Raw genomic sequence first — 18,225 nt, 5'->3', positions numbered from 1 at the left:
TTCGGCTATAAGATAGCAGTACCATTGTGGGAGAGATCACTTATTGCCTTCCAATATCTAGTCTCTCCTTTTTACATAAATAGAGAATACCTGTTCCAACCTCCTTGCAGGCAGGGGTGACCATGTGTCTTAGTTCTAGCCAGTGAAATATAAAGAGAAAAAATAGTCAATTCTGAGTTGTGTCCTTAAAAGCAAGGAGTTTACCCTTAACATATCCCCCTCCCCTCTTCTAAGCTGGGATGAAGGTTTAGTATTCAGGATCTTCAACCATGCCAGTGAGGGATACACGATAGCAGGAGTGGAACATCAAGACATGTGGAGGATGAACTCTTGACATCATAGATCCACATGACTGTGTTCCTACTATGAGAGAGAATGTCCTTTCTTGTTTGTCACTATTAGGGATGGAGGAGGCAGAGATTTTGACAGTACTTGCATTCATAACTTAACTCTTTAGTTGCATGTGACACTGCTCACACTGGAGGAGGTGAACGCATGCCAGCTAGGGGGTGTGAGAAGTCATAGGTTCCACATGGCATATTTTCCAGGCACACAGGCTTCACTCAAAAGATTAAAAATTTTTTTTACATTTATTTATTTTTGATAAACAGAGAGAGACAGAGCAAAAGTGGGGGAGGGGCAGAGAGAGAGAAGGAGACACAGAATTGGAAGCAGGTTCCAGGCTCCAAGGTGTCAGCACAGAGCCCGACATGGGGCTCAAACTCACAAACCGTGACCTGAACTGAAGTCGGACGCTTAACCGACTGAGCCACCCAGGTGCCCCTCTACTCAAAGATTTTGGATGAAAAGAAAATGTCACATTGAAACCAACAAGGGTGTGGTTTAATGTGCTTTTTAGAGTTAAAATACAAGATAATAAATGAAATTTGGTGCTTCAAACAACGCTTCTGGCTCTACTCCAGATTTATGAAACGAGCTGAAAGTCTGAAAGTCTGATTTCTGAAAAATCTCTTCTATCCCGAGGGAGGCTCTGATGGACAGTATGAAGAGCATTACTTGTAGAAAGAACATTAGACTGGACATTCAAGGTTCTAGACCAAACTCTACTCCTGACTATACTGTATTAGACCAGTCCTAGTGCCCTGGTGCTTGTTACAATAATAAAACAGAACCACATGCCTATATGTTAAGCCAATACACACTATTAAACACACACACACACACACACACACACACACACACACACACACAGACTAATGGGTTGCATGAGGGATAAAGATGATGTAGACATGATCTTGAGAGGCAGTGAGATGTGAGGTATTGTAATCCTGGCACAATGACGTCTAACTGGAAGCCTTCCAGAAAAGGGCTGCTTACATCTTAACACCTATTATGAAGCTCTTTGGTAGAAAAATTCTACAACTTACGCAGTACTCCTAAACAGCTTTCTATGCTTCATTATTAAATATGAACACACCATTACAGATTACCAGCCATCTCTGGGGAATGCCTCCAACCTGAAAGACAGATCTAAACACATAATCAAGAGTGAACGAACACACAGAAAAACCAAAAGCAGGAGAAACACACAAAGCAGATTGTAACAGATCACATTTAAAAGACTCCAACCTATATTTAATATTCTCAGAGCACTAGCAGAAGATACTGTGTCCATAATCACATCAGAAGAAACTTGGAAATTAAAAATAAGATAATAAAAAAGTCAATCTAAGGGTTAGATTGCAACTGGAGGAAATTCACTGTAAATTCAAAAAGGCAAAGGGAAGAAAAAACAGAAATATAGATTCCAGATCTGATAGCTGAAAACAGAAATCTTATTTGTAAAGAGTCTGATAGCTGAAAATGGAAATCTTATTTGTAAAGAGTAAAAAGATAAATGAGCAGGGAATTATTGCAAGAAAATTTCCCCAAACTGCAGGATATGAGACTCAATATTTAAAAAGGCTGACTAAAGTGTCCAGCACAATGAATGCATATAAATACCTGTGCCATCAAGAGATTTCAGAACTTTAGGCATAAAGAGAAGATCCTAAAAGCTTCTGTGAGAGAGGAGGTTAGAGGGTACATACAAAGAAACAAAATTCAAATCAGCATAAGAATTTTCAGTAACAACACTGAACACCAGAAGATAATGGTTAAGAAAAAAAAAAACTTTAGAATTCTTAGTGAAATAGTTTTTTGTTGTTGTTTTGAATGCAGGGCTCGAACTCATGACCCTGAGATCAAGACCTGAGCTGAGATCAAGAGTCCGATGCTTAACTGACTGAGCTACCTGGTGCCCTCAAAAGTAATTGTTAATTTAGAATTCAGTATCCAGCGAAACTAACTTTCAATTCTGAGAGAATAAATAATAGATTTTAGACTCTGAAATGTTCAGAAAACTTACACTCACATGTGCAATTTAAGAAATAAAACATGTACATAGGGGGAGAAGGGGAAAAGAGAGAAGCAAACCATAAGACTCTTAATTATAAAGAACAAATGCAGGGTTGATGGAGGGAGGTGGGGGTGGGATGGGCTAGATGGGTGACGGGTGGGTTTTAAGGAGGCACTTGTGAAAAGCACTGGGTGTTGTATGTAAGTCACTAAATTTTACTCCTGAAACCAATATTACCCTATATGTTAACTAACTAGAATTTAAATAATAACTTGAAACAAAAAAAGTACAGAGGGATGTAAAGGCAATTAAAAAATCCCTCTCTTAAATCCCAGCTTTAGATATTCAGCTGCAGACTTGACATTTACCATTGAGTGTTTAATAGGCATTTCAAAATCAATCAGTCCAACAATCCTTCATTTCACCCCCAAATCTGCTCTTCCCACATCTTCTACATTTCAGTTCCTCTGTCCAAAACCTTGAATTCTGACTTTATTCTCTCAAATCCAGGTCTATTGTGTCTGCAAACCTACCGGTCCCACCTTTACAGTATCTCCAGAATAGGAACATTTCTCATTACACTTATTGCTAGGACCTGGGCCACCAGCAGATCTCGTGTGGTTTACTGCAACAGCTTCCTAATAGTCTCCGTGCTTACCTGCTTGCCTCCTATAACCTAGTCTCTTCTCTGCCTCTGTTTCTCAAAGTGTGCCTTTTCAGGAAATCAGTAAGTTCAAAGAATACTACACATTACCTGCTTTTTTAATTCTCATTTTCTCATGAGTATACAAGGGAGTTTTCTAGAAGCTACATGATATGTGATAGTGAACAGACTGAATGTCAGACACTGAGGAAATTGTAAAAATGTAAACACTGTCATTTTCTCTTTTTTGGGTGAAAATATAGTTATTTTCATTAGAAAATGTTCTCTGTGTTAACATGTAGTGGCTTTATTAATGTTATTTTAAAATAAAAACTTAGTTTTAAATTCCTAATATGGTAAATATCTACAGATATAAACCACACAAAGCTCTTTGTCTTTATATAATTTTTTAACTATATAAAAATTTCAATAATTTTTAAAATTTTTTTCCACTTTTTAATTAAGCTTTTAAATTCCAATATAGTTAACATACAGTGTTATATTAATTTAAGGTGTACAATATAGCAATTCAACAATTCTATACATTATTCAGTGCTCATCATGAAAAGTGTAGTCTTTAATCCCCATCACCTATTTCACCCATCCCCCCATCCACTTCCCCTCTGGTAACCATCAGTTTGTTCTCTAGAGTTAAGAGTTAAGAGAAATCTGTGCTTTTAACAATCCATACCCTTCATATGTTTGGTAGCTACTGATGAAGAGGACAGAACCCTGGCCTATGAGCTTGGAGTCCTGGATTCCTATCAGGGTCTCCATGATTTGCTTCATAACTTCATTTTATTTTTTAAAATTTACATCCAAATTAGTCAGCATATAGTGCAACAATGATTTCAGGGGTAGATTCCTTAGTGCCCCTTACCCATTTAGCCCATCCTCCCTCCCACACCCCCTCCAGAAACCCTGTTTGTTCTCCATATTTATGAGTCTCTACTGTGTTGTCCCCCTCCCTGTTTTTATATTAGTTTCCCTTCCCTTATGTTCATCTGTTTTGTCTCTTAGAGTCCTCATATGAGTGAAGTCATATGATATTTGTCTTTCTCTAATTTCACTTAGCTTAATACCCTCTAGTTCCATCCACGTAGTTGCAAATGGCAAGATTTCATTCTTTTTGATTGCAGAGTAATACTCCAGTGTGTGTGTGTGTGTGTGTGTGTGTGTGTGTGTGTGTGTGTGTATACACATACCACATTTTCTTTATCCATTCATCCATCCACCGATGGACATTTGGGCTCTTTCCATACTTTGGCTATTGTTGATAGTGCTGCTATAAACATGGGGGTGCATGTGTCCCTTCGAAAGAGTACACCTGTATCCCTTGGATAAATACCTAGTAGTGCAATTGCTGGGTCGTAGGGTAGTTCTATTTTTAGTTTTTTTGAGGAACCCCCATACTGTTTTCCAGAGTGGCTGCACCAGCTTGCATTCCCAAATAATATTTTAAGAGTGAAAGGCCCTGAGGCCAAAAAATTAGCTAAGGGCTTCTCTACACTGCCACCAGAGTGATCCTTTTAAAAGTCAAGTCGGATTTTGACCCTCATTTCCTCACAATCCTCTAATGGCTCCTCATTTCACCTGAGTAGAAGTGGACAAAAATAAAATCTTTTAAAAAAAGCGGGGGGCGGCTGCTGGGGCATCTAGGTGGCTCAGTGGGTTGAGTGTCATGACTTTGGCTCAGGTTGGGATCACATGGTTCCTGAGTTTGAGCCCCACATCGGGCTGGCTGCTGTTTGTCTGCGCAAAGCCCACTTTGGATCCTCTGTCCCCCTCACCCTTTCCCTCCCCTTCTTGCATTCTCCCAAAAATAAATATTTTAAAAAGGGGAGGGTTCTTCGCTGGCTCAGTCGGTGGAGCATGTGACTCTTGATCTCTGGGTTGTGAGTTCAAGCCCTACACTGGGTGTAGAGATTACTTAAAAATAAATTTTTTTTTTTTTTTTTTTTTAGAAGAAGTGGACAAGATACTCCACGAGCCTACAACATCCTCGTTTAACAACTACTACTCTCCCCCTTGCTCAGTGCCCTCCTCTCACTTTGGCCTTCTCACTGTTCCTCCATCATGCCAAGGATACACCTTTGTACCTGCTGTTCCCTCTGCCTAGATTGCTCTTTCCTCAGATGTGGATGGCTCCGTCCCCGAGTCCAGGTCTTCGCCTTCCGAGCCATATTTTTAATTGTTTCCCTTTCTGGATAATTCAATACATGCAAATATTCCTTGTCCCCTGTGGTAGTACTGTCCCTACCTTTGCCATGCACGTATTTGTTTATCTTACCTCCTCTGCCACAGAGTAAGTCTTCAGGGATAATGGCTGGTTTTTAATCTCCTCAAAGGATAGCAGGTCTGGTGGTTTGCACCCAATATAGTCTTAAATGAAAAATACATGATCTCAAGGGATTATCTGGCTAACCCTTCAGGCAAGACCATATTCAACCCATGACAGAGAGCCCCAATGCTACTCTATTTTTAAAGTATCTTAAAGACCCAACCTTTATGAAAATTCATGTAAAGGCTGATGTCTTGATGTCATCCTCATTCCGCAGATTAAATTTTTACCTCTTTTGAGAAGAGATGTATAATCACTCTTCACACTCACTTGGAGACCCCTTTATACCCTTGGAAATAATTGTAACATTTCTCCTCATCCTCTTAATCTGAGCTGAAACATCCCAATTCTTTTCATTTTTTCCACATAGATTCAGTTTTTCAATGTTTTAATTTAATCCTCTTTGTGATGGTCTTCTGACTTCCTTCCAAATTTTTCATCTTCCTGCTTATTTGTGTAGTCCTAAATTAAACCGTAAGAGCTAGTGTGGCGTCAGAGGTTCCTAGAGTCTGCTTTTCTTTTACTGCATCCTGGGTATGCTTTTAAAATATACAATACATTGCCTTGTAAAAGAAAAATTGTTCCTAATCTGTTTGTCTGATATAACTTGCAACCTCCTCCCAGAAAGAAATGTGCTCTCGATACAATGCTTAAGTAGTTGAGTCTCATGAACTTTAATGACATTAAGACTTGTTCTGGGAAATCAGTTACCACCCACACAGTTGACCGGCTGTCAACCACGTTTAGTAGCCTTTAACCAATATTATTTTCTTCTGATGTTGAATCTAATGCTTTTCTAACCATTCTTTTCTCCCATAAAATGTCCCTACCAAGAGCAAATCTTTAAATTAGCCTACAAGGGAGCTTTTCCCTTTCAAGAAGTTTGTTACATACTAACAATGAAGTCGGGGGTTTTTTTGTTTTGTTTTGTTTTTGTTTTTAGTAAATGAAGAGATAAGTAATCTTGTTCTATAAAGGGAGAGACAATAAATATTTAGGCTTTTCAGGTCACATATAATCTGTGTTGCATATTCTTTTTAAAAAATTTTAAACAACCTTCCAAAACGTAGAAACTAATTTCAGCAAGTGAGCCAGATAAAAACAGGTTGCAGACCTCAAACTACATGGGTCACAGTTTGCCAATTCCTAGTGGAATGGTTCTTGAAGTTTCAATGGAGACTCAAAAGAAGCAGAGCTGTGGGCAGCCTCTGGATCAAGGACCCTCAAGTCATGTTTGCCAATGAGATCCTGTATGTTTCTCTTCCTGAGCCTTGGAGTTTTTGCTGCAATTTAAGCACTTCAATGTGAAAGTCTAAAGGCCATCGGAAAGGAATCTCACCCTCCGAGACTTAGATAACTTGTCATCCAAGTTGAGAGCCTGGAGAGCAGTTTGGGCCCTAAGAATTGGCTGCACTTGGGGCTGAAGTTAAAATAGAACTCCTCCCCAGAATGAGGTTAGAGAGGTATACTGACACAAAGGATTCCCTAGAAGAGAAGTCAAGGGTAGAACCCAAAGTTTCTGTTTCATGTTTGAAGTTTAAGGATTTCTATGGCCAGTGTTTTGTGTTTGACACACTCCATGGCTGAATGTCTGTTGTTTTACTAAGAACAATCAAAGCCCTTAGAAAGAAAGTTGAGGATGAGCAAACGTATGCATCGTTAAGAAACAAAGTATCCAAAACTTAGAAATGAGACAAAGGGAAGGCAGTACACTCTTTCAAGGTAATATTAAAGAACCGTTTAACTGGCTCACCCAAAGGTTATTTAGGGAATATAGCTTTCTTTGACTTGCTAATTATTGCTGATTCAATTCCAGACTTGTAGATTTTTGTCCAGTAGGAAACAAACAAACAAACACTGGTGTGTGTGTGGGTGTGTGTGTGTGTGGGTGTGTGTGTGTGTGTGTGTGTGTGTGTGTTTTAATAGCCCTGAAGGACTCTACCTAATTTTTGTATCTAACTGAGAAATGTTATTCTAACATTCTTTTTTCAGATAGTTCCTTGAACGCTCTTTGAACCAGCTGGCTTCTTTATTAAGAACCTGAATAATTCCTCGACATGTTCATTCTATATTAAGAGTCATGTTCAACTTTTTGAAAATTATCCTTTGACAACATTCACAGAAGCCTTAAGTTATTTTGTGTCTTGGTTGCAGTGGGTTTGTGCATATATTTACATTTGTCTAAAAGTTAAAATTGCATGTAGGAATTTATTCAGGGGTTTTCTGTTCATTTGCCTGTATCTGGAAGTGGTTATTTATAGTGTTCTGCTTTTATGGTGAGTGAGTCCTTTAGGCCCCTATGAGGCATTAGCTTCCCACTTGCTCAGAACATCTCTAAGAATGAAGGTTCAGTGGTTGCAGGAGTTCGTCTTTTGTGTGTTAGGAGAATACCTGTTTAAACAAATAGATTCACTTTGAAAGGAAGGGAAAAGGGAAATCTGTCTGGGTGATTTCACAAGGGTGTGAAGAGAAAAGGTTAGGGGAAATTTCTGCCAGGTCTTGGTCTGATAGTGAATTAAAAGAATAGTACTGAATAGACTGAACGGGTCCAATTTACCAAGATAGTCTCTCCATCACCATCCCATGCAAAAGAGCAGTGCCTGAAAAAAATGTTAACCAATGAGAGGTATTTTACTTTCATAGGTGACTTTCCCTCTTTCCAGAGAGAAACTAACAAGACTGTAGACTTTCAAATGAACGGAGTTCACATTTTTTAGGCAGAAGCTAATAAACACTTACATACTTCTAGACTAAGGGAATATGAAAAATATCCCCCTCCACCCTACAATAAAAAGAGGAAAAAAATGCACAAAAGGGAAGTTTGGCGTTAATGGGTGGTGTCCCGGTCACTAAGGATAAGGAACCAGAAAATATACAAATAATTATGTAGTCAGTCTTCAGCAGCCTTTTCATATTTCTTAACCAGAACTGTTATTCCAAAATTTAAAGAGATTTTAGTTGCACTTTACTAGTGCTTTGCAAACTGTGGCTGAATTATATTAAAATTCAAAATTCAGTGGATACTTCTGATGATGAATACTTAGACAAATTAAACTATCTTGTTAATTTTCATTAAAGAGCCAGTTAAATGCCTCAGCCCTGATTTTATTCTAATTTGGGATATGATGCAAAAATTATACTCATTTACATCAAACTCATTTACATCAAAATTTTAAACACACAGTTGCATACAACCCAACAATTCTATTTCTACATGCATCTATCCAACAGAGAAATGAAAACCTATGTCCACACAGAAACTTGTATACGAACATTCATAGGAGTATTTCTCAGAACAACCTAAATGTCTAGCAACTGATAAATGGATAAAGAAAATATGGTATATCTATACAATATTGTTTGGCAGTACAAAGGCAAGGACTACTGATAGATATTACAACATGGATAAACCTCAAATGTATGCTAAATGAAAGAAGACACTCACAAAAGATCACATATTGTAGGATACCATTTACATGAAATGTGTGCACAATAGGCAAATCTATAGATATAGAAAACAGATTGGTGTCTTTCGACAGCTCAGGAGGAAGAGAAGTGGGAGGGTACAGTGGGGAGTGATAGCCAATAGGTACAGGTTTCTTTTGGGAGTGATGAAAATGTTGTAAAATTAGATTATACTGAAGAATTCCGTAACTGTACTTAAAAACCACTGAATTGTATACTTTAAGCAAGTATTATAGTATACAACATATCTCAATAAAGTTGTTAAAATGTATTTTAGCTTACGCATGATTGATATGTTCTCTGATAAGATGTATATTTAATTGGAAGTTACTAAATTCCTTGTATTTATCTCACAGATCAGATCATTATTTACACTAAAAGTTTAAGTGCTTGTAGATATGTTCAAAATTGAATTATAACCATTCAATGGTATAACCATTCATACAACCATTATAACTATTTCTCTAATGATGGTTGTAAATTTTAGGCAATGCTACAATAATGTGAAACAATGGATGTTGTATTTCTTTGATATATATATATTTTTAAAATTTTTTTTTAATGTTTATTTATTTTTGTGCGAGAGAGGCAGAGTGCGAGTAGGGGAGGGGCATAGAGAGGGAGAAACAGAATCTGAAGCAGGCTGCAGGCTGCAGGCTCTGAGCTGCATGAGATCGAGCACGAAGCCTACCTGGGATTGTCTCTCTCTGCCCCTTCCCTGTGCACACACATGTGCATACATGTGCTCTCTCTCAAAATAAACGAACATTAAACCAATTAGATAATGAATAATCTTTGACAAAGTACTATCATGTGATAATTTAAATTTACATATCATATATACAAACATAATTTATTCTTCATAACATTCAAATAATGATTATAAACACTGTTTTATAACACGTTTTATAAAGTTAATTTTATCTCAAAAAGTAAAGTTTCCCATTTTAAATACTGTCATCCCCAGCGCTTAGCTTATGCGATTTATATGATAAATAACATATACTGAGATACAATTACTTTTTCAAAGAGCTTAATAGATAACTGATAACTGAGAAAGAAAAATAATTATTATTATTTAAAGTTTCTTTATTTATGGGGGGAGGGGAGACAGAGTGAGAGAGAAAGAATTGCAAGCAAGCTCCATGCTCAATCATGAGATCATGACTTGAGCCGAAATCAAGAGTTGAACGCTTAACTGACTGAGCCACCCAGGTGCCCCGAAAGAAAAATTAGTTTTGAGATGACCTTTTCTCACTATGAGGCTGTAAAATCATTTGCTTACATATCCTACCCGGATAGCAAGTTATTTTTTTCTTCACCCAGCCCCATGTATTATTTCAAAAGCGGCAATTAGCTTTTTTGCTTTTGTACTGCTTTTTGGTATTCCTAAATTATAAATAACTGAAAGCAAACAAGCGGAGTAATAAGAGATTCCTGGCCTCTAGAGATATTAAAATTCTGACATGTTGTATAACTTTCCGATTTAGTTGTTAGTAAATACGACTACCAACAATATGGCTTCTCTTGTCACTGAGCATCTGTATTCTTATATGACATTTTATAATTGTTCTTTTAAGATTATGTTCCAAATTTGAAGCAATAAAGATTTTTTATACTCAGGACATATGTGATACACACTAGACAGTACCCAGGTGGCATCAACGGTTTGCTCCCTCTCCTACAAGCCAGATTATGGCATTCATAAGTAATAGAGATGCTAGCAATCATTAGCTTTAATTGATTTGCTCCCTAAATCCTTAATTAGGTCAACAGTAGGCTGCTCTGTTTATTGCAATCACATTATGGGGAAAGCTATCAAGCAGAAAAAAAAGTCAATAGGTAAGATGTTATTTAAAAAAAAAATTATTTTAGAGACAGAGAGAGCATGAGTCAGGGAGAGGGAGAGAGAAAGAATCTCAAGCAGGCTCCACGCTTAGCATGAAGCTCAACACAGGACTTGATCCCACAACTCTAGGATCATGACCTGAGCACAAATCAAGAGTCAGAAGCTCAACCGACTAAACCACCCAGGCGTCCTGATAGGTAAAATGTTATTAATGTGAGTATAATGTTAGGTACACTCTCAGGACAAGTAAAATCATCTACATGTTTACGTACAAGGGTTGACTGAAATAGTGACTGACAACATATTTACTTCTAAGCTTTTTTGGTAAATTTTGAATACCTGCAATTCAGTTAGAGATTAGTGGGGCACTTATTGTTAGTTGCTGCTTTGTAGATTCCTTAGATTATGGAATCTTCTCTTCTTTTTTTATTTTTTTGAGAGAAAGAGAGCATGAGCAGGGGTGGGGGAGAGGGAGACGGAGAGAATCCCAAGCAGGCTCTGCACTGTCATGCAGAGCCTGACGCTGGGCTTGAACTCATGAACCATGAGATCATGACCTGAGCTGACGTCAAGTGTCAGACACAACCAACTGAGCCACCCAGGTGCCTCTGGAATCCTAATTTCTAATCACAAAGCTTATAGGGAGAGATATTTTTGCTACATCCTTTCTAATCTTTTATGTCTTTAATTTTTTCATCACTATTGCATTTGCTAGCCTCCTGTATAATGTGGAGTGGGGATAAGACTTATGCTTGGAAACCAGCTACCCAGTGACCCAGTTAATTGCTGACTGTAAGTCAAGAGTCTAGTAACCTTTAACGCACATTTTGTATTTGGTCTCACAATTGTATCTGACCATCCATTACTTTTATAAAATGAAATAAGAATGAATTTTCAAGCTGACATACCAGAAACCTTTTTTCTTATATGTCAGACTAAAATAAAACGTTAACAAATACACTATTCTAAATACTGGTGATACAGAAATGAACATACCCAAACAAAACTCTGGCATATTCGTATGGTAGGCTCGTTTATTGTTCTTCAAGATATAATCGTATGCTTTCCTTAAGTATATTTTATTGCTTATTTTTGACTATTTCCTTTTATTTTATTTTAATTTTGCCAAGCTCATTTCCAATCCTTGCTTCAACACCAAGCTACTCTATTCACCATGGAGCCATTTAAAGAAATATCAGATACATGTTTTCTGTTATGCCATCCAGATTCGTAGATAAAATGCCTAAGCCCTCAACTCCAATCCAAAGCCTAGACATACCTCCGGCTAGCTCCTCAACTTTAACCACTCTCTGATTACACAGATCCACATAGCTTTGCATTAACTACAAAGTTGTGTATGGTGGACAGTATTTCCTAACTTTGCTGATAATAACATTATCCTGGGCCTAAGGTCAAGGGAAATAATACAAATTAGCCTGATGGTGTTTTCCTAATGAAGCTATTCTCACAGTTATTTTGAAAAAATCAAGGTGTTATTAGATTAATCCTCTATAATATTTTTTTCCAGAAGTTGGATTATATTTTTCCCGTTTCAAAAAAAAACTCAAACCATATTTAAAGTGGCTTCAATTATCTAAGCCTCAACAATATTTAAGAAAGACTACTTAATTTGTATTGATGCGACAAGGTCTTCAAATACACAGAATGAACTCATAGGACTCATGACCTTTCATATATTTAGCTTATTTAGTGACATTTGTCCAGGATTTATTTTGGAGTCCTGACTTCATATTTTGCTCCTAATTTCCAATCACACATAGAATTATTTCCATATACATATTTCATGACCCTAAGAAGGATAACTTCTAGTTACACTATCAAATTTCATAATCAGAATTTAAAGCAATAGAAAGTGGAAAAGATACATCCCCAGCTGGTAGGTTAGAAATGTTCCTGTCACATATACCATATACTTATCCCGTGACTGTATCTTGAGCAGCTATGTCTCAGGCACTGTGCAGGTGCTGTGGATACAGACATGCACAAGGCAGATATGGCCTCTGCCCTGAGGGAGGCTTCAGTGCAGCTCCAAAAATCAAGAGAAAAGATGCTGAAAAATAAATATATTACTGGAGGTTTGAGGGTGAAGGAAAGGAAAAAGAACACTATAGTCAAAGCAAAAGCTACAGGTGATGAGGATGAGTTGTTTGAGGGGAAGGGAGCGTACAGAGCCGATGAGCTCCAGATGCTGAAAGAAGTCAATATACAAAGAAGCCAAGCTCCTCTAATGCTCGTGGCTTCTGAGACTGAACACCAGAAGCCCAGTCTATGATCCCCAGGGAACTGGAGCAAGGAGCAGAACACGAGAAAGCCAAGAATGACTTCAGAGCCCCACTCTCCCATGAGATCATGACCTGAGCTGAAATCAAGAGTCGGACGCTTAACCGACTGAATCACCCAGGTGCCCTCAACTGAGAAAGGATTTGCAATGGGAGGTATATGGGCTCAGGAAGGAGGCAGCATTTAGGCTGGGCCTTGAAGAAAATACAGCTAGTAGAGATCTGGTCAAGGGTGAGGTATGTGGTAGGAAGATACTGGGATTGTCATGGTGCCTTGAGTGATAAGCAAGGCTGAGAAATCAGGAGAGGCAGAAAACAGGAAAGTGTGTTTGCCAAAAATTACAAATTCCAACTCACTGAAATATGGCTAGTGAAGTTCTAAAAAAAAAAAATGCAGAATGGAGCAAAGAAAAAACTGTGTTAGGTGAGCAAATGTTTTTAAGTCAGGACTACAAAAAAAGGATGTGATTCAAAAGTTAAAGATGCTAAACACTTGATTAGATATTTGTATAGTTGAAGAATGAATCACTGATAGCAATGACTAATCACTAGGTGCATGTAAAATATACATGGAGTTAAATACAGCAGAAATTTCAATCAGTGCTAGGATACAGGGGTGTTAATCCTTACCACTTACTGAACACCTACCAGGTGACAGGAGCTGTCCTTTATATGGATTGTTACACTTAGTCCACAAAATAATCCAACTAAGCAGGTTTTATTAACCTCATTATACATAAGGAAACTGGGGCTCAGAAAAGTTCCACGGCATGAATTAGTTTACACTCCTCCTTGACAGCAGAGCCAAATTTTTGGCCAGCTTTTCCCATCTTGAGGCCATGCTCTTTCCCCCATGCCAATCTAGACTGATTTATATTTTAAGAAAAATTAAGTGGATTCAAGGATACTTCCATAGTAATGTCACCCTCATTGGTTATGGGTACATTTCATATAGCGATCTAGGGCTGGAGATACAGCCTGCACTTCAGGGATGGAATATAAAAACTTGAGAGTGTATTGCAGCCTATCTGAGAACATCATTGTCAAGTGGATGAGAACAGCTGATGAAAAAGAGTAAAATGTTTCCTTAAGTTCTTAATCAGTCATGCAATAGAGATCAATGGCAAGAACACAGGTTTGAGAAACAGAAGGCCCTGGATTCCAAATTTGAAGTCTACTCTATACTAGTTACATGGAAAACCATAGACAGGTGATTTTACTTCTTTAATCTCAGTTTCCTCATATAGTCATTACGGCAAATTAACAGTAAATTTATGTAGAAATAAGAAAGGCCGCTTTGGATAATAAAAAAGTACATCATTAAGGCTAAGGAGAGTTGGCCTCATTCAGGCATTAAGTTAGCTCTCTGGTCTTGGGCAAGTCACAAACTCTCTTCTGTAAAATGTAGACAGTCACCATCTCCCTAAACATTTGTTGTAAGAATCTGAGTATAGTGTATGTTAGGTACCTAGAGCAGCTACACTATAGCAATGTACCATATTAAATCATTAACACAATGCGTGGAAAAATATGTATAACTTTCCGCCCTATTTGCTTCTAAACTTGGGCTATATTATAATGTTATTGGTGACTGTAACTTAAAAATGCTACAGACTATTGGAAAATCATAAAAACAACTCGGTAAAAATTGGGCACCTCAGGAATTTTTAAAAATTGCTAACTTCGTATTGTTTTAAAAAGAGAAACTTCACATAAGTGGAAAATCATTCAGTCTTTTCCCTTACACTCTCTAATAAGCCCTCCCCCCCCAAAAGCATTCCCTTCTAAAACATGCCATTAAACAAAGTACTTAGTCAATCTGGGAAATAAGAGAATAGTACTGTTAACAAAGACTTTGATAATTTTGTTACTAAGAAATCGTTAAACGTGCTTGCTATCTTTGATACCATTGTTAAATGGTAGGACTGATCTGTGGTCAATCCATCATGCGAACCATCAAAAAATATCCATTCTTGCAAAGCTGGTCCCACCCCTCAAAAACAAACTGACCTCAAGACAGGATTTAAATGAATCACTCCAAAGTAAATCGGGGTTACACTCTTGGTCTTCATTATTTGAGCAAGTCAGAAGAAATGCAAATACTAGATTAGAGTTGTATACATCTGTGTCCACACATCCAGCACATGGTTTATCGATCTGAGCAAATTTGGGGAAGTTCAACTTACATTTTGGGTTTACAAAAATAATTAAAAAATGAAGAAAAAAATGTATACACACATAAGGGTGATTTTGCAGTGTTGTGCTAAACAAGAGGGTTACCATCACTTTGCCTCCTGTCCCATCTAGATGCCATTTTCCTGACTTGTCCATGAAGTAGCCTCATGGATGCCTTAGGACACCACTCCATACCTGTCTGGAAATGTGCCCATTGGTTGAGGCTCCATTTCTTACATTATAAGAGGTATGTGACTAATTCCTCCTCCATAAAGCTGCGACAAATAAGGTCACTCAAGCCTCCCCTTGTCCAGCATTTGCACTCCCACAAAGATTCTTATTTTTTTTACTTTAAGGAGGATGGGGACTTGCAGGTGTTTTTCTAACTGGTTTGCCGAGTTTCAAATGCTTAAAAAGAATCTGAAACCAAGTGAAGTTTGGTCTTCACACTTTGAAATATCCGTCCTGGGACGTGGGCTGGGTGTCTGTGGTTATTCAGAGCTAGGTAAGGTGTGAGCTTTTGAAGGAACTATAATCTGATGCACACCGGCAGGCGTAAGGTGGGGGAGGAAAGAACTGTCTGAGCAGCAAAGAAAGGAATTGGAGTCTACAGAGCACATCCTAAGGTTCCGGTGTTGCTAACTCCATCCCTAACCACCTCTCTGCTGGGAGGGGAAGGACCGGCGACCCTGGCTTGGGTCTCAACCGCCGGCCTAGACACCTGGCCCTCCGGATCCGGCTAAACCCTCTCTCCCCTCCGGTCCCGCAAAGGGGCAGGCGCCGCGCTCTCGTTCGCGTTGGACACCATCGCGTTGCTCTCCCTGAAAGTGCTAACTTCAGGGGCTTGGGGAGAGCAGACCAGAAGGGCCAGGCTGTGGGGTCTCCGGAGGTTTTCAGGTAGGGAAGAAGGACGACCGCCCCGGTGGTGGCCGCCTTTCCTCCTCGTCCTCCACCCCCGGTGCCCCCACCCCCCACCAAGTCCGCAGGACCTGCGGCGGCCGCTCTGTGCTCGGCGCCAGGCTGGGGTCCCCGGCCCCGCCGCTGGGGCTGGCGTGGGATGGGTGGGGTAGGGGCTGGCGGGTCCCCGAGCCCTGGCAGCGGGTGGCTCCAAGGACCACACAGTGGGCAGGCGACCACATATTCTGCGCGCCCGAGAGCGGGAGCAGTCAGGGACGCGAGCGAGGCGGGGCGAGCGGTGGCTCCCGCGCACCTAGCGGACCGAGCCCCGCGGTCCTCGGCGGGCCGCCCCTCTCCATCCCTCCGCGGTCCCCGCCCTTACCTCTGGGCGCGAGGGTGCCGGCGGGGAGGGCGCTGGGGAGCGGCGAGCGGTCTCCCGGTGGGACTCAGCGGCGGCCAGCGGCAGCGGGGTCGTCGGCGGGGCCGCTGCTCGGGGCGAGTGGCTCCCGGAGCACTGCGGCCGCGGCCACGGCGGCGTCTTCCTCCTCGTCCTGTTCGCGGGCTCCGAGCCGGGACGCAGCTACCGCCCCAGCCCCGCAGCCCTCCTCCCCTCCGCCTCCCCGGCCGCGGACGGAGCCGCCTCCAGCGCCGCCCCGCGCGCAGCCGGGCCAGCGGCAGCCAGCGCCGCCCAGCGCCCGGCCCCGGGGTCGCCGCCGCCCGCCCCGCGGTCCCAGCCCCGCTGTGACGCAGGCCGCCGTGCCCGGGAACTTCCTCCCCTGCGGAGACCACCCCGCGCCGGGACTGGTCGGCAAGGCTGCCGCCGGCCGCCGGAGGCTTTCTTCTCCAAGTGGGAAACGAACCCTCCCGCGCTCTCCCGCGGGGCCGCTCCGGCCTCCGAGGCGGCCACCTGGCGGCCTCTGCCTGGGGAGCGGGCTGCGTCTAATACCTCCCCCATCGCTAACTGGGCGCGGGAAACCGAGGCTCTTCTGCGCTCTGTGGCCACTCCACTGCCGCAGCTCCTCCCCTGGGTGTTAGAGGGGAGCAGCTACCACTAAAAATAGCCCTTCTGGCAACTCCCCTACTAGACTGGGGTCTGGGTAGGGATAATGCCTCCTCCTCGTCTCCCGCCCCTCGTGACAACAGAAGGACCCCATAAGAACACAAGAATGGGAAGGGGCGCACTGAGGGAGACGGAGGAGAAAGGTTAAAGCCCGTATCCGTGCACCGTGAAGCCCACGAGCCCCAGGACACCCGGCTCCTCTCCAGCAGGAACCCCCATGTTCCTGGACACTGACAGCTGGGCTCCCCTGTCTCTCAGCAGTAGGTTCTAGGGACGCTGAAATTGAGCGCTCCGCCTACAATTGTGAGCTGTGTATAGAAGTGTTGACGGTGCTCGTCAAAACCACCTGTTGTTTAAAGAGTATAGGGGAGGGGTTCTCCCTTACTGATTGATCTGAAGCATGTTTTTCTTCTCGTTCTCCTCCCACCCAATTTCAGGATTGAAAAGCAAAGTCTGTCTTCTTAGAAGTTGACAACTATCTGTATGGAAAATCTTCTGCCCAGTGAAAAATGTACAGACAAGATTACTAAGTTATATAAAGTCTCCAGGGATGCGTTAGTAATATCAGTTATTCTAAGAGTACCTAAAATTAACCCATTGCTCTGTCCTGGCAGTCAGGAAAAGGCTGATGTTTCTAATTGTCTTTCAGTAGTTGATTTGTTCTTACACAGGAAGGCTTAAGAGAGCAGGTATTTCCTTTTACCCCATTTCTATTTCCAAGTCAAAATGAAAAGAAAATTTGTCCAGAAGCTGTTCTCTTAGCTTTTAACTATTTTCCCCCTACTTGCTTGGAGAATTATCACACTTTTTCCAGCTCTTGTACTGTTGTGGAAGTCAACCTTAAACCCTTGTAGGCTTTAGATGACTCTAACAACAGTCTTAATTCACCTAAATCAACACAAAAGTCTAGGAGAAAGGGTGGGGCCTTTCTCCTAGATAGCAGGTGGAAAAATTCCTGAAAAGTTCCTCTGGAAAAGGCAGAGTTGACTGTGGCAAATTGCTAAAATTGTGAGCACCTTGCAAACTACCAGATATTATCTGAGGTAGTTCCGCCTCTTAAATAGCTTACCTGGATTTAAATACTCAATGAGGCGAGTACTCTAAGGGCACAAACCTCCCATCCAGGGCTTCATTCT

General features: G+C 40.9%; 1 protein-coding gene across 1 annotated transcript in view; it reads right to left on the bottom strand.

Moving 5' to 3' along the window:
- LRRC8C (leucine rich repeat containing 8 VRAC subunit C) overlaps nucleotides 1–16,639 on the bottom strand; it is a 76,556-nt gene extending 59,917 nt beyond the window's left edge. The window contains exon 1 of the mRNA XM_042997797.1: nucleotides 16,412–16,639. The gene's annotated coding sequence lies outside the window, so the exon portion shown is untranslated. The remainder of the gene's footprint in view (nucleotides 1–16,411) is intronic.
- Between the last annotated feature and the right edge of the window lie 1,586 nt (nucleotides 16,640–18,225).

The sequence above is a fragment of the Panthera tigris genome, chromosome C1 (genome assembly GCF_018350195.1).
Source record: "Panthera tigris isolate Pti1 chromosome C1, P.tigris_Pti1_mat1.1, whole genome shotgun sequence".
Taxonomy (NCBI): domain Eukaryota; kingdom Metazoa; phylum Chordata; class Mammalia; order Carnivora; family Felidae; genus Panthera; species Panthera tigris.
The sequence above is the reverse complement of the archived record's forward strand: the minus strand, read 5'-3'. Positions and strand labels throughout refer to the sequence as shown.